Consider the following 25,597-nt stretch of genomic DNA (forward strand, 5'->3'; position numbering starts at 1 on the left):
AAGATACTAAGCTAATAGCTATAATGTGTATACAGAGGACCTGGGGCAGAGCTGTATAGGCCCTGTGATAGCTGCTTTGTTCTCTGTGTGTTCATAGGAGCCTTGTTTAGTTGATTCAGAGGGCCTCATGATCCTTGTGTCTGCCATCCCCTCTGGCTCTTATACTCTTTCTTCCTCTTCTTCCTTAGAATTCCATGAGCTCCTAGGGTAGGAATTTGATGGAAACCTCATATTCAGTCTCTCTCTCTCCCTCTCCACCACCCACCACCCACCCCCACCCCGAAGTTTAATGTCTGGCTGTGGGTCTCTCCATCTAGTCTCATTTACTGCAGTAGGAAGCCCCTTTGATGATGACTGGATAAGGCACTGATCTATGAGTATAGCAAAATATCATTAGAAGTCATTTTACACACACACACACACACACACACACACACACACACACACACACACATATATAGACACACACATCTGTCAGTGTTTGGTTTTACCATAGATCTCTGTGCTATCTAGTCTCTGGTTCTTGGTTACACAACCAGATTTAGGTATGAGTTTCCTCTTGTGACATGGGTCTTAAGTCAAATTAGATATTAGATAGCTTGGTTATCACTTACTTAACAGCTAATACTCACTTATAAATGAACCCATACCATATTTGCCTTTCTGGGTCTGAATTACATCACTCAGGATCACTTTTTTCTAGTCCATCCATTTGCCTGTAAATTTCATGAGGCCATTTCCTTAACATCTGAGTAATATTCCATTGTATAAATAAATATAGCACATTTTCTTTATCCATTCTTCTGTTGAGAGATATCTAGGTTGTTCCCACTTTTTGGCTACTAGGAATAAAGCCACAACGAACATTGTTGAGCAAGTGACCTTGAGGTAGGATGGAGTGTCCTCTGGGTATATGCCTAAGTGTGCTATAGTTGGATATTCAGGTAGATCCATTTTCACCATTCTGAGGAACCACCATATTGGTTTCATAGTGGTTGTACAAGTGTGCACTCCCACCAGCAATGGAGGAGCATCCCCCTGTTTCACATCCCCACCAATATGACTTTTCACTTGTGTTATTGATCTTAGCCATTCTGACAGGTGTAAGATGGGATCTCAAAGTCATTTTTTATTTTCATTTTCCTGATGTCTATGTATGCTGAACATTTCTTTAAGTGTTTCTTAGCCATTTGTAAGCTCATTTACATATGAGTTTAAAGATGTGTAGTTGGACTTTTTCTAACCTTTTTTTCTCTTCTGTTTTCCTGCTTTTCTACCTCCCATTCCTCCTCTCTTATTTCTTTCAAGTTTCAAATTAATTTAATTAGTTTATTCACCTTAGATCCTAATATCAGACCCCCTTCCTCCCAGCACCCTCTCATATAGATCCTCCTCCACTCTACCCTGTTCTTCTCCTTTGTGAAGGGAGGTCCTCCCTCTGGTTGTCAACCCCTTGTCCCCATCAAGCCACCACAGGACTGGGTGCATCCTTTCCTGAGGATGACCATTTAGGGGAACAGGATCCACAAACAGACAACAGACTCAAGGACAGCCTCTGTTCCAGTTGTTGGGGGACCTGCATGAAGACCAACATGCTCATATCATACATATGCTACATATGTGAAGTGGGCCTAGGTTCACCCCATGCTGGCTCTTTGGTTGGTGGTTCAGGCTCAGGGAACACCCAAGGGTTAAGGTTATTTTATTCTGTCGGTCTTCCTGTGGAGTCCCTGTCCTCTTTGGGTCCCTCAGTCATTCTCCTAGCTCTTCTATAAGATTCCCTGAGCTCTATCTAACATTTGGCTGTGGGGCTTTGCATCTTTTTTCCATTGGCTTCTGGGTGGAGCCTCTCAGAGGACAGTTATGCTAGGCTCCTGTCTGCAATCATAATGGAGTATCATTAATAGTGTCAGGGATTGGTTCTTGCCCATGGGATAGGTCTCAATTTTAGGCAGTTGTTGATGGGCTATGCCCACCATCTCTGCTCTATTTTTGTCTTTGCACTTGTAAGCAAGACACATTTCAATTGAAGGTTTTGTGGATGGATTATTGTCCTTATCTCAACACTGGGAGTCCTGCCTGGCTAGAGGAAGTGGTAACTTCTGGATCTATATCCCCCTCTGCTAGGAGTCTCAGCTAGAATTGCCTGCTTATATACTCTGAGGGCTCCACCCACCCCAGGTCTCTGGCAGCCCTAGAGATCGCCCTCTCCTCCCATGCTGATTTTACATTTTTCTCCCTACATCTGATAGCCCTTGCCACTTCACTCCTGTCCCCATTCCCTCTCCCACCCAATGCCCTCTTTCCATCAACCTCCAATAACTATTTTGTTTCCCCTTCTGGCTTCTTTGGGTCTGTTGACTCTAGCGTGGTTGACCTGTACTTTGTTGGCTAATATCCACTTTTAAGTGAACAGACAACAAAAACATCACTGACCATTGGAAAATGAAAATACAGCTGCTGTTTTGGATAAACATTATTTACCATTATGTTTCTATTTCTCTTTTAACATGCAGCTTTAATTGGATTCCTTCTTCTTAAGACTCCATCCCCGTTTTGGTCCTATCTTTGAACATACTTTTTGTATCTCCTAGGCATAGTCTTGTACTTGTCTCTAATGCTTCCTCATGAAGCATCCTACCTCAGTGAGACATTCCAAATCAGAAAGACAAGTTGCTGCTTTGTGTGTCCCTATTGATTGTTACTTGAACTAGTACAATATATGCAGAGTCACAGGATGATACTAGGGGCCTTTCTCAACTGCTCTCTCTCTGGGAAAGGGGCAGACAGTCTTGCTCACTGAACCACGAGCTCACTGGATCCACTTCTCTCAACTCTTCACCTCAAGTGTCTCTGCACTTGGATTCTTGTGAGCCCTGGAGATCTAAATTCTGGTCCTCATATTTAGACAGCAAACACATTACAAACTGAACAACCTCGTAGCCCTTAGGCATGTTATTTAATTGATAGTTACTCATGGCAATTATTTTCTCTTCACCTTTGTTTCTCCCTTCCCTCCCTCCCTCCCTCCCTCCCTTCCTTCTTCCCTTCCTTCCTTCCTTCCTTCCTTCCTTCCTTCCTTCCTTCCTTCCTTCCTTCCTTCCTTCCTTCCTTCCTTCCTTTCTTCCTTCCTTCCTTCCTTTCCTCCCTCCCTCCCTCCCTTCCTCTCTCCCTCTTTCTTTCTTTCTTTCTTTCTTTCTTTCTTTCTTTCTTTCTTTCTTTCTTTCTTTCTTTCTTTCTTTCTCTCTCTATCTCTCTCTCTCTCTCTTCTGTTCTCTCTCTCTCTCTCTCTCTCTCTCTTTCTTTCATTCATTCTTTCTGATACAGAATTTCTCTGTGTAGCTCTGGCTGTCCTAGAACTCACTCAGTAGACCAGGCTGGCCTCGCATCAACAGAGATCCATGTACCTGTGCCTACAGAGTGCTGAGTTTAAAAGCTTATGCCACCACCACCAGGCTTCATCACATTTCTTTAAATTATCTAAAAAATACTTTTCAGGCTACAGTGCTACATTGAGATGAATCATTTCTTCAAAGTAAAAAGTTTGGATGATCAAATGATTTTTAAAAATTATTTGATTCACCTGACACAAGTGTAATGGTTGAGTTTTCCTTGTTGCTGCTTTTTGTTTTTACGTTCACTTGAACAATGGCTACTGGCAGTCTATTCTCATCATTAGATGGGTTAGATGGACCCACTGATATACACCAAATACACTGGATCAATCAATACATGCTAAACTAAGTTTAAATTAAGTAAAATATTTCTAATTTCATTTATCTATATAACATTATTTGTAGCTAATCTAGAATCTACCTGAAAATGACCATGAAGCACAATGCTTGAATATCCACTACTACATTTCATCCAGTAACTGTATAGATCTTTTAAGTTTAAAGAAGGCTTGGGAGTAAGCTTACATATGGGTTTGTGGAGACAGAATACATTGTGTCAGCATGAAGCCTTTGCATTTCATTCTTGTAACTGAGGATGGTTAGGACACTGTATTGCCACAACAACTGTAACCATTTATTTTCTTACTGTAAGTAGGTCCACGGTAAATTCACTGTACATGCTGTAGCACTGATATGCTTTAATGGATTGGTAGGAGAAAGGGTCTCACTTTGGATTGGAAAGAATGCTACAGCACCATTGCGAGGAGCACAAAAGCAGCTCTATAACATTCAGCTTTGAATGCTTACTAGTAGGTTTGTGTATCATACCAGTTTTGAAGTTTTCCTACTAAATTTGTCTATCTTACCTCTAAAAATAGTAACTTAGTTGTTGTTTTCTTTGTATTCTCTTGAGCAGGATGAAAGTACTAATACTTTGAAGCCTACTTTTGAGTGGATAAGCAACTTCTCATTTATGAAATAGGGAGAAAGTGGCTTTAGGATTTAATTAGAAATTCCCTGTGTTTTGAAATGCCATGGGGCATAGCAATGAACAGTTCTGATCCCCTTATCCACCACACGTACTTCTCATTGTTTGAAGAAAAATATCAGTCTTCCTCATATAGTTCCTTTATTATAGTATCTGTAACAACTTATTAGCCCATTAACTTTACCTATTTTGTGTTTTACAAAGGACTAAAATGGGAGCAGTGGTATGTGAATGTATGATTATTTTCAAAGACATACACACACATGTCCACATACATGCACACATGTACGTGTGTACACATAGTTTCTTATATTTGAGATCAACTGTTAATTAGTCAGTTGGATTTTTTATTTAATTTAAAAACATGCTACAAAGTTCCACATGAGAAGTTTAGTATTCAGTTTATATGAAAAGTAAGAAGCATTTTTTAAAGGAAAGCAAAGCACAGCATGTGAATTTAAAAGTACACTGGTTCTCAACATCTATAGCCCTCTGTGTGTAATTTAACCAGTGGCAGATTATACACGCACGCGCGTGCACACACACACACATACATATATATGTATATATTAAGATTTATTTATTTATTTTATGTATATGAGTACACTGTAGCTGTTGTCTTCAGACACACCAGAAGAGGGCATCAGATCCCATTACAGATGGTTGTGAGCCACCATGTGGTTGCTGGGAATTGAACTCTGAAGAGATGTCAGTGCTCTTAACTGCTGAGCCATATCTCCAGCCCCCGATTAAAAATATTTTTAAAAAAGTCCTGAACATAATACAGGTTTCCCCATGTCATTCTCCGGAAAGTACAACGTAAAAAAATATGTATACAGCATTTGCATGGTCTTCAGTGTTGGAAATAATCTAGAAATGATTTCATGTGTGTGGGGGGGAAATGTATCATATGTGTTTGACAAACTTTACAACAGTGGGATCTGGACTCCATTGCTGTAAGCAGAAAACTGTAAGATATAGTTGTCCCCATATCTGGCAGAGACTGGTTCCAAGGATGAAGCTAAAGTTTGTGCTCAGAGGCAAAGTGTTGATGGAGCTCGTCTCAATTAAAACAACTTGTTATTTGAACTTATCTCTTGAAAGCTTTTTCCTGGACAGTGCACTTGACATTCCCTTAAATAGCAGGAGTGAGGATGGAAGGGACTTCAGAAATTTTGCTGCACAGAAAACATAAGTACTAAAGCTACTAGAAGACCATTCAGTCTCTAGTGAAACAACGCTGCCACTCTGACTTGGCTATGACTGTTTAAATGATGGGGACATTACAACTCAAGCTGAGGTTGGCTTCATTCATAAAGTGTATGCAGAGTGTCCCAGTATAGGATGGTGTGGTTGTGGGTGAAACATTGTAACTCAGGCTGAAGTTGGCTTCCTTCATAAAGTGTGTACAGAGTGTCCCAGAGTAGGGTTTGTTACTCATTTGTTCATTTTTCCTTTTGAGTGGGAATACATTAAATGTGTGTGGTTGGTTGCTTCAAAAACTTTGTACAGTCCTCTACATTCTGATTTCAGACTCTTGTGGATTTTACAGGGACCATCATGGGAATTTATAAGAGCCTATAGCTCTTTATTTTTTTTAATACAAATCATTAAAATGAGTAACCTGTTTTGAAATACAATCTTCACCTCGACCTTCCTAATATATTTGTATTGTAAACAGCACTGCTGCATTTTGTAACCATGAGAACTTACTGCCTTTAAAAAAGGATTGTGTACTTACATGCCTGGAAATATTATGTCCGTAATATTTTAAATTGTTCAGACTAGGCCAGGGATACAGTTCAATTGGTAAAGTGCTTGCAGGAAGCCCCGAGTTAGAGTTCCAGCGTGGCATCAACAGCTCGTGGTAGAGCAGATGAAAACAGGAGGATCAGAGGATCAAGTCAACTTTTACAACAGAGCAGGTTGAGGCTACATGAGACCCTGTTAAAAAAATGAATCACTTAAATTGAGAAGCAAAAAATCGTATATTCCTAAAGCAATTCTTTTGTGCCCTAAAGGGGCATCGGCTGTCAAGATTTTACTAACTATATATGAATCTAAAGGTATTCGACAGAGAAAGATGGATCAGTAAGCCAGCTGAGGCAGGCAGCCAATGAGTGACTTTCCTAAGGTAGTTAATTTGGAACTAGGTATGAGACTGTGTAATTTGTGCCCAGACTCACTGTTTTTAAGGGGTGCCATAGAAGACACATGCCACTCTGGCTCTGTGTCCCCAGACCTACTTATGTTTCTGTTTTCTGAGCTAAGGGTGGAGTAAGGTGGCAGTTGTACCTGCCCAGTCTTGTGACTCAGTTGACTGTCAAATGGATATAAAAGTGGGAGGGACTCGGAATTTTAGGGCCATTCCAACTAGATGTGTGCCAGCTTCTCCTGTGAAAGCTCAGAGACTAAATCTGATCCAGGAAACAGTTAGAGGCTCCTGCCCCAGGGCCATTCCTGTGGCTTGGATCTCAGGATAGAAGCTTAGACTCTGGGGAGGAATGCCCAGACTCAGGGGACCTGGATAGCCAAGGAGTTTAAATCACCTTGAACTATCTTCACCGAGGTCTTCAGGTTCACTGGGGTTGTGTTTAAACTTGGTCCTATGTACAAAGAGAGTCCAACCAAAATAGCCAGGTTGAACTTTTTTTCTGATATGCAGCACCATAAATGTGTTTTCTCAAAAATAGTTTTTGTGCTTCCCCGGCCTTGGCATTTTTAGTTAAAGGAAGTGAAGGAGAAAGCCTGTAGGCCGCTGTCTGTGTCTAATTCCCACTCACCGTCCCACTCCTGCGTGCCTTCCTGTTTCTCTGCCTACAGTGCTTCATCCTTCTTGTGTTTTTGCTTCTTCTAAGGAAATAGCAAATTAAATGGGAATTAGGCGTTGCCATGGTTACTGTGTTCAGTAGCACTACACCTGCACCCACGCTGCTTAGGCATTGTGGAGTCTTCAGTTGACAAATATTTGAAAGGCATGAAGTGCATCTTGGAGGAAAGAAATTAAGCAGAAAGAATGCTTAAATATTTAAAGAGAAACATGCTCTCTGCTGAAGACCGAAACGCTAGCCCTCTCTGGGGAGTGAAGGCATTCGAATGTCTATTACAGAGTACCGAGTAGGGTGTCCTGATCCTCTCGAGGAACATATTTGACCATCAGAGTGGGAGTGCCTGTTTTATCACTGAGAAGACAGGATAGTATTCCTTACAGGATTTTACGTGTACACAGATGGCAAATTCTGAGCATGTTTTTCTCAGAAGTGTCTTTATTGGAAGCCATTTACAGGGGAACCATCTTAACTGTTGCAAGCAGGCAAAGCTGAGAGAGAAAGTGAAACTTATTCTCTGCCCTTCCACTCAGATTCAATTTGATAGTCTGAGGCTAAAACTTTATCTTTAAACAGTTAAGATTGTGTACATTTCAGTAAATGAGATACTTATATGAAGAGGAAGGCTCACTCACTCTTCCTTTGCCACTTGACTGAAAAGCTGGTGTGGCCTCAATAGTTCTTACCTCACATGCAATTATTCATCAGTGTACTCATTTACTAAATGAGGGCTTCAGATCCTAAAGGTAGAGCAGGGACTTTTCTGAGTGTGAAGAATTTCAGGAGAAGCCATTCAAATTCCTGCCCTCAAAGAGGCAATGTTTTATCAGGAAGACACAAAGTTAGCAAATAAAACAAAAATGAATGCCCAGAGACAAATATATATACATATATACATATACATATATATATATATATATATATATATATATATATATATAAACATATATGTGTGTGTGTGTGTGTGTGTGTGCGCGCGTGTCAAGAGCTTGGTTTCAGTGGGATGCACTGCCTTTGTTTGCAAGATTAATAAATACCAAGCTATGGAAGTGGGTGAGTGTTCAAACACAGGGAGTAACATCAACACAGGCAGAAGCCTGGCATAGCTGAGAACCATACAGAAGAAAAATAATAGGAGTCTGATGAACCTGGTACCTAATGAAACAGCAAAGTGAAGCAGAAGGCAGATGCCAAACCTCCTGAGTAGCCTAGACCACAGCTTGACTTGTATTTAACTTGCAGCAATCACGTTTTTGAGGTTGTAAAAGAAGATTATTTTTGAAAATCTTTCACAGCGTTCAGAGATTTAATTATACCTTCTAAATCCCTGTAGCAAGATTTGTATCTTATTCACTAATATGTTAAATCACAAGAGAGGAATAAAATTTCAAAACTCAGAAACCAATGGTGAAGATTGGAGTAGTCACTTATCTAACATAATATTTTAAATGAATACAATATACATTACATTCTTTTTCTGTTAGAGAATTATTTGCAGACCTAACTTAACCTAGTTAGAGCCTTTTTCTATAACCCCACTAAGTTCTTCAAAGGCCTTTAAAGGGAGCAGATCAATTCCATATTGGAGAGGAATAGATAAAAACCAATTCCATTCTCAACATAAAGTTCATTGTTGAGTGCCCTTCGATAGCACCTTTGGTTGTAAACAGTCATGTGCCAAGGAAGAAGCTACAGGGCACAGAAGTCTGCAAGTAACTGGGAAATACAGTTGGCTTAAAGGTGGTGGCAAAAATGTCCTGACAACCCAGATGAGCGAGCTTCATCCATGATGACCTTGGATCATCTCTGCAATTAATAGTCATTGTACGTTTTATACACACACAACCCCACCCCCCACACAAACACACACACACACACACACACACACACACACACACACATACTCCTTACACTAAAGCATCTGGTATACTTTTTGGTTATTTGCACTCTTGATGCAATGCTCTTTTGAATGTAACATTAAACAAATGTACTAGATACTTGGTTCTTACACTTTTGCCATAACTTGAAGCTGTTTTATTTCTCCCAGTGTATCCTTATTAGGAGATAAACTATTTTATCAATTTTCCTTTGTATAATTATATGTACCAAATCATTTTCAAAACACAGATAAAACTTTGAGCGATGGCCATAGGCATGGTCAGATCCGATTTGAAACAGACATGGCATTGCCCAGGGACATGAGACTGTGCCCATAGTGCCGCAGAAAAATGTACAAAGTAAGTCAGATATGAGAAGGAAAGGCTTAAAAGTATGATTAGTCATAATGAAAAGATGATGCCACTGTATCTTATCAAAGAAAATTCAATTTCAGTTAAATCGGTGTATTTTTTTTTACTTTTGACAATGAAATATAAAACTACTCTTCATTTTTCATTGATCTTCTATCCTGGACTTCCATTATTTTAAATCTTACTTTGGGAAATAAAATACTTCAGTGTGAAGCCATTATTTACATTCATCAGGATCTCTTAGCTGCAGTTATTCAAATGTCGGCATAGTAATAACAAATGGACAAATGATTCAGCTGCATATTAAATTTTGAATAGCATTCTTAGAATCTCACTCATCAATGGGCTGTTCAGTTGAGCTATTTATTGAGCAATCAGTAAACATCAAATAGAAACATTATGGAGAAGGACTGGCCAAGGAACTTAGGATGACACAAGAAAATAATGAACTTCCATTATACAGTTGTGTTTGTGTCAGAGAATACTAAACGCACAAAGCATTCCCCTGTTGATACTAATAATATAGAAAGAAAGATGAGTGTTAAGAATATGACTGCCCTCTGAAAGACCCAACAAGCAGCTGAAAGAGTCAGATGCAGTTATTTGCACCCAACCAATGGACAGAAGCAGCCGACACCTGTTGATGAATTAGGGAAGGCTGAAAGAAGCTGAGGAGAAGGGCAGTTCTGTAGGAGGATCAGCAGTCTTAATTAATCTGGACTCCCCAGATCTCTCCAACTCTGGACCACCAACCAGGTAGCATACACCAGCTGATATGAGGCCCCCAACACACATACAGTAGAGGACTGCCAGGTCTGTGATCATTCAACAGATTGGAGGCCCCACGGAGTTTAGAGGTCAGGTGGGGTGGGGGTTGGGGACATCCACATGGAGATGGGGTGAGGTGGGGAGGAGGTGTGAGATGTGGAGCAGTTGGGGGTGGATGGGGAGGGGCAGGGAATGGAAATATGGAGTGGGAAAATTGACAAATAAAGTTAAATTTAAAAAGAATATTCAAAATGATGATATAAAGTAAGAAGTATGAAAATTCAGACATGAAATTCATCACCACGTGCATGAGTGAAAGGCTTCAGAAGGGAAGTAGCTTGTGGCCTGAGACCCAAAGCAGCTAGACTTGGGAAAGAAACCAGCTAGGACAATATTGAAAGCAAAGGGGCTCAGATAACAGTGAGCAAAGCACACTAGATCTAATGTTGTTTTGGGGCAGGGAGCCAAGGCTGTGAGCTCTGTAGAGCCTTACAGAGTGACTAAGAAGCTTTGATTTTCATGACAAAGTCATCAGAGTTGGTGACCCAGAGAATGAGATGAAGAGTGTGGTGCCATGATATATTGGAATCAGCAAGAGAAACAGTGGCATATCTAGAATTTCTATAGCAGTGATTCTCAACCTTCCTAATGCTGTGCCCCTTTCATAATATTATTTTCTTTGCTACATCATAACTGCAATTTTGCTACTGTCATGAATTATAATATAAATATTTTTGAAGATAGAGGTTTACCAAAGGGTTTGTGACCCTCGGTTTAAAAGCCACTGTTCTATTATTATGTGATGTAGAGAAATAAACCCATTGAGAGTGGGGGATTAAGAGCTTTAGACAGGTTAGACATTTCCACAAGTAATTTTAACAAGCTCAAATGAAAGAGTACAGTTGTGAGATGCTGGCAGAGATGGAGAAAGATATATCTGGAGAAGTCACTGATTTGGAGCCAGGTGGACATAAAGTCACTGAATAATATAGGCCCTTATTGAAGTTATATGATCTCTAAAAATCAGAAGCTATAAAAACAAATCAAAGATCGAAAAGGACTATGATTCATTTTTTTCCTGATTTATAAGTTTTACCTTGTACTTTTAAAGAGTAACTTTCTTTTTAATTGTCTCATTGGAATTAATAGTGAGGTTATTTGATACTTCTAGAAACGAGTCAACTGTGAGACAAAGGCATGCTTCCCATGACCATTACCTGAAAGATCATGGTGTCAATTACTAGTGACTTGATGATGATTCTTAGACATAAGTAATGAAGGGATCAAGGAGTGTGCCAAGGTAGATGATAAAATTCATCTTTAAAGTTTAGAGAGAATAGGAAAAAATAATGTAATGAAAGAAAAAGATAAATTACAGCATGCCTGCTATTCTACCTTCTTAGCATCTATATATGAGGTTGGCTGGCTTTTTCCATTCTTATGGCTTAGAGTCAAAGAGAAATATAAAGTATAATAAGTCATATTTTTAACATAGTGAAACTTAGACAACATGTTGAGTGATTGCTGTAGGCATGGTCAGAAGTGATTAGAATAAAAAACATCATTGTCCATGGTCAGCTACAGACTTGTGCCATAATACTGTACCAAAATATACAAAGTAAGATATTAGAAGGAAAGGTTTAAACGCATTTAAGTCACAAGGAAATGGTAATGTCATTATGTTTCATCAAAGCAAATTCAGTTTGGATTTCTCATGGCTAAAATAAGTTTTTGTGTGTGTGTGTGTGTGTTTGTGAGAGAGAGAGAGAGAGAGAGAGAGAGAGAGAGAGAGAGAGAGAGAGAGAGAGAAAGAAAGAGAGAAAGAGACACACACACACACAGAGAGAGAGAGAGAGAGAGAGAGAGAGAGAGAGAGAGAGAGAGAGAGAAAGGGGGGACAAGGGTACAGGGAGGGAGAGAGAGAGATCCGTTTACTGAATTTGTAAATAAATTTATAAATAGCACCTATATATTTAACCTTCATTTTTCTATTGATTATTTCCAGTTTTAAAAAATAGCTTATATGCTCTGGGGCTCCTTCTCATATCACAAGACATTTCAAAAACATACAAAAAACAGTCACCAGTTATTTTGGAACAAATTAAATAGCCATGGCCTTACTTCCTGTGATAAATAAGAAAAATGTAGTTTATCATGTAGTTAACTCCAGTGATTTTATTTAGCATTTTTCTGGACACAAAGGTGGAAAACCCCTTCAATAGCATTTTGCAAATGATTATCTACCTATGAGGTTCTCAGACTTTTAGGAAAGGTAGCAAGGCTCTATGAGGAAGTCCGCACCCATCACTAAGCCCAGAGCTTTGAGTCAGGCCTATGTGGAATGTATTTCTAGTGAGCAGAGAGCTATTAGATTTGGCAGAGCAGGGCTTGCTCATGCTGCTTCTGGACTTGTGTCAGAGTCTTCAAGATGGAGTGAAGACACAGCCTACATCATGACTCCTGGGAGTCAGATTTCTTATTATTTACCACCCTCACAAAATCTAAGTGTATATATATTGAAACACATGATATTTTTAACACAGAAACTGTATTTCAAATTTATGATACCTATGTTATATAAATGCTCATATTTTAATCCAATAATAGAATTGAAAAAAATTCTTTTGGAAAAGTCTATAACAGTTTTTATAAGGATTTCATTTTAGAGTTAAAAAATACTGGCCTCAGAAGGACAGATGTTATGCTATTTCACTTAGATGTAGATTATTAAAAGAATATCATTGAAATAGAGTAGAGTACTGGGGATGTAGCTCAGTTCGTGAAGAGCTTGCCTACAGTGCAAGCCAAGCTGCCCAGAGGAAGCAGAAACCAGCCAAGCTGCCCAGTAGAGGTTTAGACCAGAGTCACTTGGAAAGGAGAATCTCCTATCTGTCCATCTGCTTGCAGGCTGTGCTGTGTGCTCCAAGTTTCACAGAAGGAGTGGGCCTTGGTGATGCAGCTTCTGATCCTGTAAGTAACTCGTCATCATCCTCCTATAAGTAGCCCCAGTAAAACAAATTAGCTTGGCAAGTTGGATTTTAGTGCTATCTGTACTTTGGTCTGATATGAGTTTTCTGTCTGAGGTGAGTGGATGCATGTATTCTGTGTCCCTAGGAAAAGTTTTGTCATACAACAAATATCAATTTCTGACCTTTTTGGGTAGTTCTTTATACCCCATGCAATAAGTGTTTGGTCATGATAAATTTAAAATAGTTCTATTATGATATGATTAGCACTTGAGATTGCAATAAGCAGATCAGGACCATTTTATAAAATGGTTCTATTTTAGATATTTTTCCTTGAGTAATACATTAAGTTAACTTTCTAAGTAGGTAATATGCCACCATGTGAAAGTATAATTTGTATTTGTTTGTATATGATATCTATACTAACATTTTATTCTCACTATTTTGCAATGACTCCTTTCTTACTGGCAAGAAAACTGTGGATGAAAAAAAAAGTCCATAGTAAATATTTTAAATGAACTTACAAATAGTTTTAGAACAGTTTGTTTAGGAGAAAACTTTATTAGCAAACATTTTTCATCCTATAACAGAAAAAAGAAGTGGTGCCTTTTTTGAGTAGTAAAATTTGGAGGTATCAAATAAAAATATCCATTTTTTATGGAATACACAGATTTGCCTTTGAAAAACATAGGAAGCTTGTAATTATCCTTGTGTTTTCTCTAACACCTGAAGAAAGTCATTGGACTTTCTGGTCTTCCAGTTACCAATTTACAGTGTGAGGGAATAGGTTTTGTTACCTCCAAGACAGCTTCATATTCTGAGATGCACTGGAAAGGAAACACAGTAACTCATCATGTGTGTAAGTCAATTCACCCTGTTACTAGGCTTCTGCTCTGCCAAGCCTGTAGTGGTTAGAATGCTGGGTAAACACATTTTTTTGTTTGTTTGTTTTTTGTTTTTTGTTGTTTTTCGAGTCAGGGTTTCTCTGTATAGCTCTGGCTGTCCTGGAACTCACTTTGTAGACCAGGCTGGCCTCGAACTCAGAAATCCGCCTGCCTCTGCATCCCAAGTGCTGGGATTAAAGGCGTGTGCCACCACACCCGGCTTTTTTTTTCTTTCTTTTTTTTTTTAAATTAGGAAAAAACCAAATGTCACAGAGGATGGCTAGATCAAGGAGGAGCCTTTAAGAGAAAACATATCCATTCATTGAGACTGTCTACTTTGTATTCTGCATTTCTTAATAAAAAACCAATGAGAGACCCCTTCCTGTAACTTGCCATATTAGCAATATAAAGAACAAAATTAGATTGTGCCTTTTCCATCCAGGAGCTGATTGACCAGTGATGAAGGCAGAGACCTCACACTCTATTGGTAACCAACAAGCTTCGAGGAAAGACCTCATCATCACTAGCTTACTCGATTAAAAGTACTTAAAACACCATTTTGGAGGTAGAGGCTAAAAGGTCAGAAGGTTAGGGGTTAGGTCATCCTCAACTCCATGACAAGTTCAAGGCCAGTCTGTCACATATGAGACCCTGTCTAATAAAAAAGAAACAAAGTAGAATAACTAAAAACGATTGGAGAAAGAAATGTCCATATGATAATGTTTAGCTAAAGAAGAGTCACATCATGATATGGTTATGTGTTAAAATGACCATTTGTGGTCATGATGTGTTAAAATATGGTTTTTAACACATAGCTGTGCTTAAGGATATAAGTATGAAAGCTATTGGGAAAAAAAAACAAACAAACAAGGTTGCAGTTAGGCTTTGGGAAGAGACTCAACCCTAGACCTTTTATCAATTGTCATTGCCCTTCGGGGAGTTGGTGTGTCGCTAAAATAAAATATCTAAAGGTAATAAGTGGAATCTTTTTACTCATTTTCTGTATGGTCACATTTTATTTAATCATGTAGTAAGTCTTAAAACAATCCATCAGATTTACTATGAAGCAACCATTTCTTGGGGACTCTTTGGGGTTCTTGTTGCCTGCAGATGATATACAACAGTGCTTGGAAATCTCCTGAGGATGCTTTTACTTGCTATGCCCTTGGAGGAGATGATGCTTCGGGAAAGGAGGCACGGCTGAAGGAATTATTGTACTGCGTTTCACCGCGGAAGGCAGCTGTTTGGAGTTATAATTAACATGTAAATTATCGAGAGGGCATAATGAGAGCTATTTCTTTCAAACAATATCAGTGCCATCAGAGCGAGAAAAGAGTTCAGGAAGGTTTCCGACTATGGACAAGTCACAAATGGCGAAGTGACAAGCTGAGAGGGAAGTGATTTATAAGGAACTGAGTGGACACAACCCGTGGATTGTCTGGGATGCGAGGAAGCTGGAAAGCTGAATTAATCGAGAGACAGACCTTCCATTCTGCTGGGCCTGGGTCCAAATTACAGGATAACTGTGCAGGGAGCCCATGCACACCATCACTGCCTCATCACAGTAGATGGGCTCTGAATTGGAGGACTACAGGGCTACTAGCATGGGTTGTCTTTCAATCCATGTGGTTTTATGAATCGAAACAGATGGCTTTTTGTGGAAGCTACCCTAAGACAGAATAGTGAGATTATAAACATAGCCAGAGGTTTTATATTAGCCACAATGAGAAAACCCATGAAATCTTTCAAGCTTGAGGATTTTCATCAATCAATTAGTTTCTGTTATATTTGTGCTCAAATTTGAGTGCTTTGTAAAGATTTAACTGTCCTAATCAATGGTGCACATAACCCAAACTGGTGTGTATATTATTTTGGCTGTATACATTAAGTCTTGATATTTAGTGGTTCTGAAATGGTAGAATGAAATGTCAGTGGAAAGGAACTGTAAAACATTGCTTTAGAACAGTATTTTTTTTTTTGTATGTGTGAGAGAGAGACACAAACTATTCAATTGAAGAAAGTAGAAAACCTTTAACCTCAAATTCTCGAGGGCATGGGATGATTTATTTAGGTTGCTATGAAATACCTATCCATCTATGGTTTTGTCTTTTGTATGATGGTAACATCCTTGAGGTTGTTCAAATGGTTAAGGACTGAAACTCAGTTCATTAACTGAGTGAATAAGAGAAGGCTTGGTATGTGTCCTCTCACAGTGGTGGACCATTTCCACCATTACAGTGTTGATAAGCATCTGTATTTTGCCTTTGTCCTCCCCACCCCCAGCTAGGACTTCTTCCCTGAAAGTCAGGCTCATATACTCAAGTACCTGCCACGTGCCTTTATGCCTGCCCCTAGACAGCAGAAATGCGCCATGTTCATAGGAGGAAACTCATTTCAGCAGCCACTAGGCTCCACCCTTCTTTCAGATCCCTTCTTATGTCATGCAAGTGTCCCAAATAAGAAACCAAAAGTTATCGCAGACTTCTAAATATATATGTCCTAAATATATATCTTTCCATCTTTACTCTCGCTGAAGTTTTTCTGGACCTTTCATCTAAAAAATGCAATATTTGATTTCCATGCCTCCAATCTTTTCCCATTAAAGTCAACCCTTGTATGAGCCAGTGCTCTTTAGAAACTGCACTTCTAACCACAGCTCTCCTCTTAAAAATCCTTCCTTCAATGTCTTATTAATATAGCTTATTAAATTTAGCCGCACAAGTCTGAAAGCATGCTATCTTCTCAGGCTTATTTTCAGCCACTCCCTGCCTGTATTTTTGGCCTCAGAAGCACCAAACAACTGGAGTCTCCAGACACCACTTGCTTTGCTCCTTCTTTCTCCAGTGAGTCCCTACCCCCACCCTATGACTAACTGCTTTCATCTTTCAAAACCTGCTTTTATATTTGCATGTCGCTGAATATTTATACTTCTTGCAGGAAGGAACTATCATATTCATTTTTGTAAATCCAGTTTCTAGCGGAGTGTCTGGCATATTCTGTGCAATAAAGTGATATTTTTGAACTGAACAGCGAAGTTGGTTCATGGTCCTATTTAGCTTTTGTTGGTGGGTTCTTTGGTTAAGTTCGTACTTGCTTTATATCTTATAGGGAGCTAGTTGTAGTCCAGTCATCCAGTGCAACAAGTATGTTTTACATCATATTTCTTGACCTACTTGTCCAGTGTCTTCATCATTCACTCTTAGGCTAGCTGTCTCGTCATCACACCCAAACCTTGGGAAACTATCTCTCACCCCAATTCTTTACCCTAACCCTAAATTATTGTGGTATTTTAAGGTCAGACAACATGTACTGAGCTTCAATAAAACATGAAAAACACCATATTTTCTAAAATATTTCTATACTCATAACAGAAAAAAATGCTAATATAGGGAGCTGGGGTAAAATTCCTCTAAGAAAAGATCATGTTCTGTGGTTGTGTACTTTTTGTCATCATTTTTGTTCTGCAGTGGTTATTATTACCTTAGCATTATATAGACAATGGCAGGATTCCTTTGTGTTTGTTCAGGTGTCTCCCCTCCTTTCCTGGGAGAACCCTTTCTGTTTTCATTTTCAGTTCTGAGTATAGTTTACTATAAAAATTTATTTCATACACCAGGTAAGTATTTTGCATGTTAAAGTGATGCTAGCATTTCATAAAATCCAAAGAAATGTGGTATGTTTAAAATCTGTGTTGCCTTGCTTAACCTAATGACCATAAGTGGCCAAATAAAGTAACAGCTAATAGTACATGGAAAATTATTACAGGTTTTCTTCAAACTACTTCAGATAAGTAGAACCTTGAACTTTGTCTTTGTAGGAAATGAGAATTTGGAATTTATGTCTCTCTCGAACAGTATTTCTGATCTTTTCCCAAGGACTAATTCCATTAGTATCAGTGAATGGAAATTAATAATTTATGACTAAACCTTACATGGGTGAGCATGTTATAATGCTAATTAGTGCCTTGTAATCAAAGATCTTGTGTGACAAGTACATGTGACTGACTCGCAAGTCAATTGTAAACACATTCCAATTGAGTACACCAGTTCACTAGCATTTATGAGAGACTGAGATATTGGAAAACATTTTTAATTCAATTCAGGTTGATCCTTGACTCATGATCTGAAAAAATTCTTATAGTTAGAGAGAAAATTAAAATCAAAATATAATCCAAATATCAATGTAGTAATGACTGTCGAGTATGTGAGTCATTCTGCTAGAATTCAATTATAATGAATTATTTTAAAATTGAGTCATAATTGAGATTTAGTTTGCTTTTCAACAAAATGTGATTTGAGAAAGCATGAAAGACACTTGCATCAAAAGCTTTTGGTTGAGCCTGGTGTGATAGTGCATACCTTTAATCCCAACACTCAGGAGGTAGAGGCAGGTAGATCTCTGAGAGTCCGAGGCCAGTCTGATTTAGAAAGCAAGTTTCAGGACATCCAGAGATACATAGAGAAACCTTGTCTATAAAAAAAAATAATAATAAAAGATTTGGTCATGAAACATTATTAAAAACTTTACTTAATTAATTATTTTAAGATAATTAATATTATTTTTAAAATATCTAAGAGTTTTAAAAATAATATTAAACTTTGCCACATTTAAAAAGTATATTTCCAAGTGCAAAGCTGATGGATATAGCCATATATACCAAAGTGGAAAAAGCTCTTCCTTTTTGTTTAAATCCTACATTGTTCTCCACGGATTCTCTAATCAATAAATTTTTCCTGTTTAGTTTAAGGTTCCTGGAAATAAACATTTCCTGATAGTGTGCATTTTGGTTTAGAACTCCTGGGGAAGTTCAGGCTCCGATACCTCATTACACATAAGAGCGTGGTGACCCTTCAAAATGCTCCCAGACTTAAGCAATTAAAAAATTGCCCAATGTGATATTGCTAATGGGACTAAGAGAAACTAAAATTACTGCTCTATGCCCTTAACAGAAGGGTATTTCAGGAGAGGCGTGGCCTTCTCAGCTGAGATGATGGGAGTGAGTGATACACACACCCAAATCTACATCATGCTGATGGCTAGGGATAGACTCACAGTATAGTCTCAGTGTTTGGGTTTTCTCAGAACCCTAAAGCGAGACTTGAGTTTTCCAGCAGAGATTACAAAGTATTTAAAACTCACAGACAAATACATGAGTGGAGGTAAGACAGAGGTTTTGGTATTCATGCTTCTTACAAGAAAGGAAAATTACCCAAAGCGTTCAGAACCTAAGACCCTGCTGGCCACATAGATAATCTGACAGAAGAGAAAGATGTCACTTTTATGTAACATCTCATCTGCCATAGCTTATTAAATACAATCAAGAAAATCGTGTTCTACCAACAGGACTACACTCAAGAATAGCAATCAGAAGCATTGGCAAACCATTCAACCACCCACATCTTCCCAGAAAATTACTCATAATAGCAATTTGCATTGATGTATAAAGCAGCATGCTTTAATGATACGTGGGCTTAAACACAGCAGGCATACATGGCAGTTCCTTTATTTTTTTTCTGCAGACCATAAACTTACTACCATCTTAGTGAACCAAGAACTACATTTTCTTTTGACAGTGAAAGTCCATGTACCTGCTTTTGACCATTAGAGAACGCCACTAAGAAAAATATTATTCCAGTTCATGATTTTATAAATCTGTTACATGTCTATAGTGCTTTTAGAAAAGGTAAAATTACTTAAAAAAATAAACCCTGTTACTTTAAATATAGTACTTACTGTCTATTACCCATAGTTTAATATGTTGACTAATAAACATCAAATTTAGAAGAAAACCTCACTAATATTCTGGACTAATTAGTTAGAGTCATGCACTTTTTAAAATTAGCACTTTGACTATAGCTGTTTTTAGATGTTTTCCTTGGTTTGACCTGTGTTGAATATTTCATTGTGTATTTTACCCTTCTCACAGAAAGCTATAGCCAGCAATCATATTTCTTTCTTTAAAAGCAGCTGTTAAATTATGTTTAAAATGATGGTTATTCAATGATAAAAATGAAGAGCTTTAAATTTTAAATAGTGGAAGGTTTTTACTGTAAGTCACTTCTTGGAGTAATGTAGAGATGAGTGAGGCAAGGAAAACTTTTATAACAATGACATATGCATCTAGATTCACATTATTAAATTAGACTGGGGGGAGGGGGGAGAGTAGTCTCCAACTATCTTATCTCCCCTCCCAAATTTTAATAAGTATATTTTAGTTTTATCCTCCCTGTGTTTAACACACTTTATTTTTTATTCTTTTTAATTACGTGTGTGTGCATATGTGTGCATATGTGTGCATACATGCACATACGTGAGTGCAGGTGCCCATGGAGGCCGGAGCACATGATCCTTGCAGAGCTGGAGTGAGTGATAGGCAGCGGTGAGCTTCGTGAAGTGAGCAACATGAAGTGGATGCAGGAACCAAATGTGGGTTCTCTACAAGAGCAACCTGGATGCTTAACTCAAGGCATCATCCCCCCAGCCCTTGTTGTTTTAAATAGACTGGACCCTCCAAATTCTGAAGCCACTGGCCCTCTAATGAGATTTTATTGCCTCAACAACAATTCAGTCCAGCAACAAAGAGCTAGTTGAGATATTAGGTTTCCAAGGCTATAAAGGTTAGACCATGACAATTCTATGGCAGGTTTTCTGCAGATAGTGTGTACTACTCTAGGGACCATTAGGCTGTCCAGGGCTCATAGGTCAATAGTTCGTTCCTCCGACAATGTTTCAGTTTGCCATAGTCCATGGTTTGCTCTCTATGAAGATAATGCTTTGGTAAATAACTCAAGGCAGGCAGTTCTTTCTCCAGAGTTAAGCTTTGCATAGGCATGAGACTGACCCTGGAATTAGAGACCCTTTATATTCAGCTCCATCCAACTGCTCACAAATTTTCTTACTTATAAAAAATATGGCTTTTTAGTGACTCACAAGCCTTCACATTTGATGATAAGAACAAAGCCATTTTCATAGAAAATACCAATGCCGCCTGAAGTTTTGTAGCCTTGCCTTCTTAACCTCACTATTGTGATCATTTTTTAAAAAAATCTTTTTTTTTGGAGTGGGGGGGCTCAGAATCCTACCTTTCAGATTGTTAAAAAACTACACTATGGCTTGTTTTTCATAACTTAAAGCTACAGAAAGCCTCTATGCAATACAGCATCTTCAAAAACAATTTTCTCCCTTGCATGGGAAGTTCTTACTAAAAATTCAGGAGACCATGAAAGCAAAGAGAGAAGGACTCGGCCTAGAGTGTTACAAGGGATACCATTTCTTGCTATTTCAAAGTACATTCTTGTATTTCTCATGAATATTCTTGGTGAGTTTTCAACACCCTGTGGGTCAAATGGCTATTTAAGCTAAGGTCAGGTTGCTTACTGATGCTTGGAGTTTGATGTATCAGTACTGTCAGTTGTGAAATAAGAACCTGTTATGCCCTGACCCAGAAGGGAGTGGAAAGAGCATAGTCTGTCTAAGATAGATACATTAAGGTCTGATGATTTCAGTAGAGAGTAGGAATGCCCCAGTTGAAATGGTCATCTCATAACTTACAATTAAAATGTAAGAATAGTGGTTCCCAAAGCGTATTCTATGAACTAAGTATCATCATCTTCTGGAAATTTTTAGCAGTGTAAGTGCTTAGGGTTGAAGAGATGGCTCAGTGGCTAAGAGCATTTTCTCTTCTTCTAGAGCACCTGCGATTGATTCCACCATCCACAAAGGACAGCTTACAGTCACCTCAAGTTTAATCTCTGCTGGCCTCCAAGGGCACATTGCTTGTGCATGTGCGCGCGCGTGCGAGCACAAACACACACACACACACACACACACACACACACACACACACACGGTACAAAAATATATTCTATCAGCCACATTTAAATAGATAAATGGCTTAAATCTTCAAGCTTGCCTCTACTTCTCTTATCTTCAACAAGCTCTTACAGAAAGCCAATTGCATGCTTAAGTTCAGGAAGCACTGACATGAAGCAGAGCCCAGATGTCTTCCTTTCTCCTCCTGTACAACATAGCACCAGTAAGAGAAAAATTTTCATCATACCGTGTCAATGCCTTACCGTATTTCAAGGAACATTGGATCTGAAAAACAATACAGAGAGAGCTAGCACAGTGGCTATCAGTGCTAGGGCAGCATTCACAATGATGGGACACAAATATTCCCCACATAATTACTTGAGCTTCAGAAATGTGTAACTAATAAAGCTGTAAACAACCATTTTAATAGTTTCAGCTGGTGGCCATGCTCTGTATATGTCTTCCAAACCAGAAACCTTAATAGCCCCCATTTTTCCTACATCCTGGTCATTAATAGAGCCAAATCTCTAGACCACATACAGGTCCATAGAGCCTTCACTGGCTATATTAATTCTGTGTGGCTTCTGTAACAAATTTCTACAAAATTTAAAACAATAAAAACTTTAAAAACAATAAAATCGTGGCAGGGAGGGTATGGGGGACTTTTGGGATAGCATTGGAAATGTAAATGAGGAAAATACCTAATTAAAAAAAAAAGAAAAAAAAAAACAATAAAATCCTCTCTCAATTCTGCAGACCAGGATTCTGGATTCAAAGTGCTTATGTGGCTCTATGGAACTCTAGTCCTTAATGTTTCTAGCTTCCCCTTAAATGTTGGGGGAATCATCTGGTTTGTGGTGCATGGCTTACATCTTTCTATTTTCACTCTGACATCTTCATATCTTGTACCTCCCCTATGTCTCTTATGAGGACATTTATCTTGGGGATTTAGACTCCATCCAGGTAATTCCGAAGGAATTCTTTATCTTAACAGTGTTTACTTAATTAAGCCCCAAAGATCTTTCCCCAAAACAATGTAATAGTCACAGGGTCTTGGAACTCTAGCATCTACATAAATATTCAAGAGGGTGTTGCTATTTTTTACTAGGACACTTGCCTTTTTGAAGGGTAGAGTAACAATATGCATACTATGGGTATTGTGAATAGAGTTTGGGGACAGGAGAGATATGGAGATCCTGAACCTGAAGTTTGGTCTATAGTTCTATCATTAAAATCCAAAAGCTAATGGGGCAAGTCTTGTACCCCATTATGATTATAATGGAATTGCTTCCATTATATGATTATATATGTATATATAATTCCATTATCTGAAAATAGTTCCTTTATAATCTTTCTTAATATCTAGTTCTTTCTGGATGTTAGACTGTGGAACTCCAAAGGTTAGCATCTTGGCATCAAGAGGCAACTAGAGAGTCACCCATTAGGTTATAAATGCGCTAAGTTTCCTGTACTGCGCCACTTAGCACATGAATACAGAAGGTGAGGCATATATTCTTTTATTCTTAATATAGAGAAGATAATATAGTCATAAAATTTCTTACAGACAAAAAGGAACATTTTGGGGAGCTCTAGAACTGCAGAAATACTTCATATGAATGGCATAAGGAAATAGGGTATTGAGGGGTGCTTTCTCACAACTTTCAGTTAATCTATACAGCTGTCACTTGGTTAATAAATCATGTTTTTAAGATAGTTTTGAGCATCTTGCCTTGAATTATGTTAGCTTTTATATTTTAAAAGTTCTGTACCTCCTAATTATTTTATTTATATTAAAATATAAAATCAATATTACACATGGGCACACATTAGAAGGAACAATGGTAAACATCTTTAAATTGCTTCCATGGCATTAATAAGAATCTCCAGAAAGTGCACTGTGGTTTAAAATTAATGGTATCATACAAAAGTATGTCATATAAATAGTCTCAGAAGCCTCAGTTTCTATTTCTTTCTTTTTTTTTTTTTTTTTTTGGTTTTCTGAGACAGGGTTTCTCCTTGTAGCCCTGGCCTTCCTGGAACTCACTCTGTAGACCAGGCTGGCCTCAAACTCAGAAATCTGCCTGCCTCTGCCTCCCAAGTGCTGGGATTAAAAGTGTACACCACCACTGCCCGGTGGTTTCTATTTCTTTAGCTGACTTCTTATCAAGCTGGAACACGATTTCAATGTCTTTTTATTGAAAATAGTAGTTCCTAAGGGATGCCCCTAAGTTAACAGTAGCAGCACTTTCTGGAAAATGTCTTTTCTCAGGGAGATGGACAAATCCTCCATGGCTTTTTATTTACCACTGTTTGTGATTACATTCCAGAACAATATAGGTGGGATATAAGACTAGAAACACAGCGGGGCAGTGGTGGTGCATGCCATTAATCCCAGCACTTGGGAGGCAGAGGCAGGGGCAGGGGCAGGGGCAGGGGCAGGTGGATTTCTGAGTTTGAGGCCAGCCTGGTCTATAGCCAGGGCTACACAGAGAAACCCTGTCTCGAAAAAACAAAACAAAACAACAACAACAACAAAAAGACTAGAGACACTGTTGTTGTATGTGTGTGTGTGTTTGTGACCTTGTGTGATTGCTGTTATTTCCCATTTTCAATGATGTATAAGGAGCATTTTAAGTCATTTACCTATTTTGTTGCGGATTGCTTTAAAAAAGCCTCACAGACACTGGCCTGGGAGCACAAAGTAGTAAGCAGTCCCCTCAGCAAGAATGTGGAAGTTTCTTTGACACAGTGTACTGGGAACCATCCAGAGGCTGCTTAAGAGTAATAAGTGATTTTTTTTTGACACATAGACCATGTGAAGACTTCATTGTCATCTAATAAATGCTAGAGATATTTCACTTCCATTTTTCTCTTTAGTAAAAATATATAAATAGAACTTGTCAATTATATTCTTACAGTATAAAAGCTACCATTTTAATGCATCACAGTAGTTGACTACCTATATGTTTTGTTATTAGCTTCTGTTCACATACTCCTCTATGAGTCATAATGAAGTGTTCATGTATACTACTAAACTGTCCTTTCCATCTATCTATCTATCTATCTATCTATCTATCTATCTATCTATCTATCTCTTATTTTATAAATAATATAAAATTCTTACCTTGTGGTTAAGGACTATGATAGCTAATTTGGAAAGGCTCATTTCAAAATTGATTACATTAATTTAAGAATTCAGATTCTAATAAGAATTACCTCACGATATCTTATTAAAATGAGCTTCTTGTACATCATCTAAAGATATCAAAACTGCATTATATACCTCAAGCCATTATTTTCTACCCACAATTTAGAAATTCTCAGTTCTTGCGATAGGTTTTGAGACCAGTAATCAAGTTTAAAATATGACCTTTATGTTCTCTGCTGAGCTTGTAAGACGATAACCTCTAGTGGGAGACCTGAAGGATATAATCTAAGTATACACAGTTTGAATAAGAGCAACTGAATTGCTTACACATAAATACTGACATGACACTTACCTGGACACTATTTTTTTTTTAATGAAATTAGGATCACCCCAGCAGAATCAACTTCTCTCTCTATTTTAGTGAGGTAGAAGATGTACAGCTCTGAGAGTGTGCCCTTCTGGACTTCTGTCTCCTCTGGTAGCTGTTGGGTATGATAACATCATCTGGCACATCCCATCTTTATCCATGCCTGCAGAGCATCCCTCCTTAGCCATGGCA

The 25,597-nt window shown here is 38.3% G+C and overlaps 1 protein-coding gene across 17 annotated transcripts in view; it reads left to right on the plus strand.

Annotated features, from left to right (window-relative positions):
- Map2 (microtubule-associated protein 2) overlaps window positions 1–25,597 on the plus strand; it is a 267,382-nt gene that overhangs the window by 4,782 nt on the left and 237,003 nt on the right. For 4 of the 17 annotated variants that reach the window (XM_011238448.2, XM_030251990.1, NM_001039934.1 and 1 more), the window contains exon 2: window positions 13,136–13,198. The exons of the other annotated variants lie outside the window; for them this stretch is intronic. The gene's annotated coding sequence lies outside the window, so the exon portion shown is untranslated. The remainder of the gene's footprint in view (window positions 1–13,135; window positions 13,199–25,597) is intronic. 17 annotated transcript variants of the gene reach the window in all.

The sequence above is a fragment of the Mus musculus genome, chromosome 1, assembly GCF_000001635.26.
Source record: "Mus musculus strain C57BL/6J chromosome 1, GRCm38.p6 C57BL/6J".
NCBI classification, from domain to species: Eukaryota; Metazoa; Chordata; class Mammalia; order Rodentia; family Muridae; genus Mus; species Mus musculus.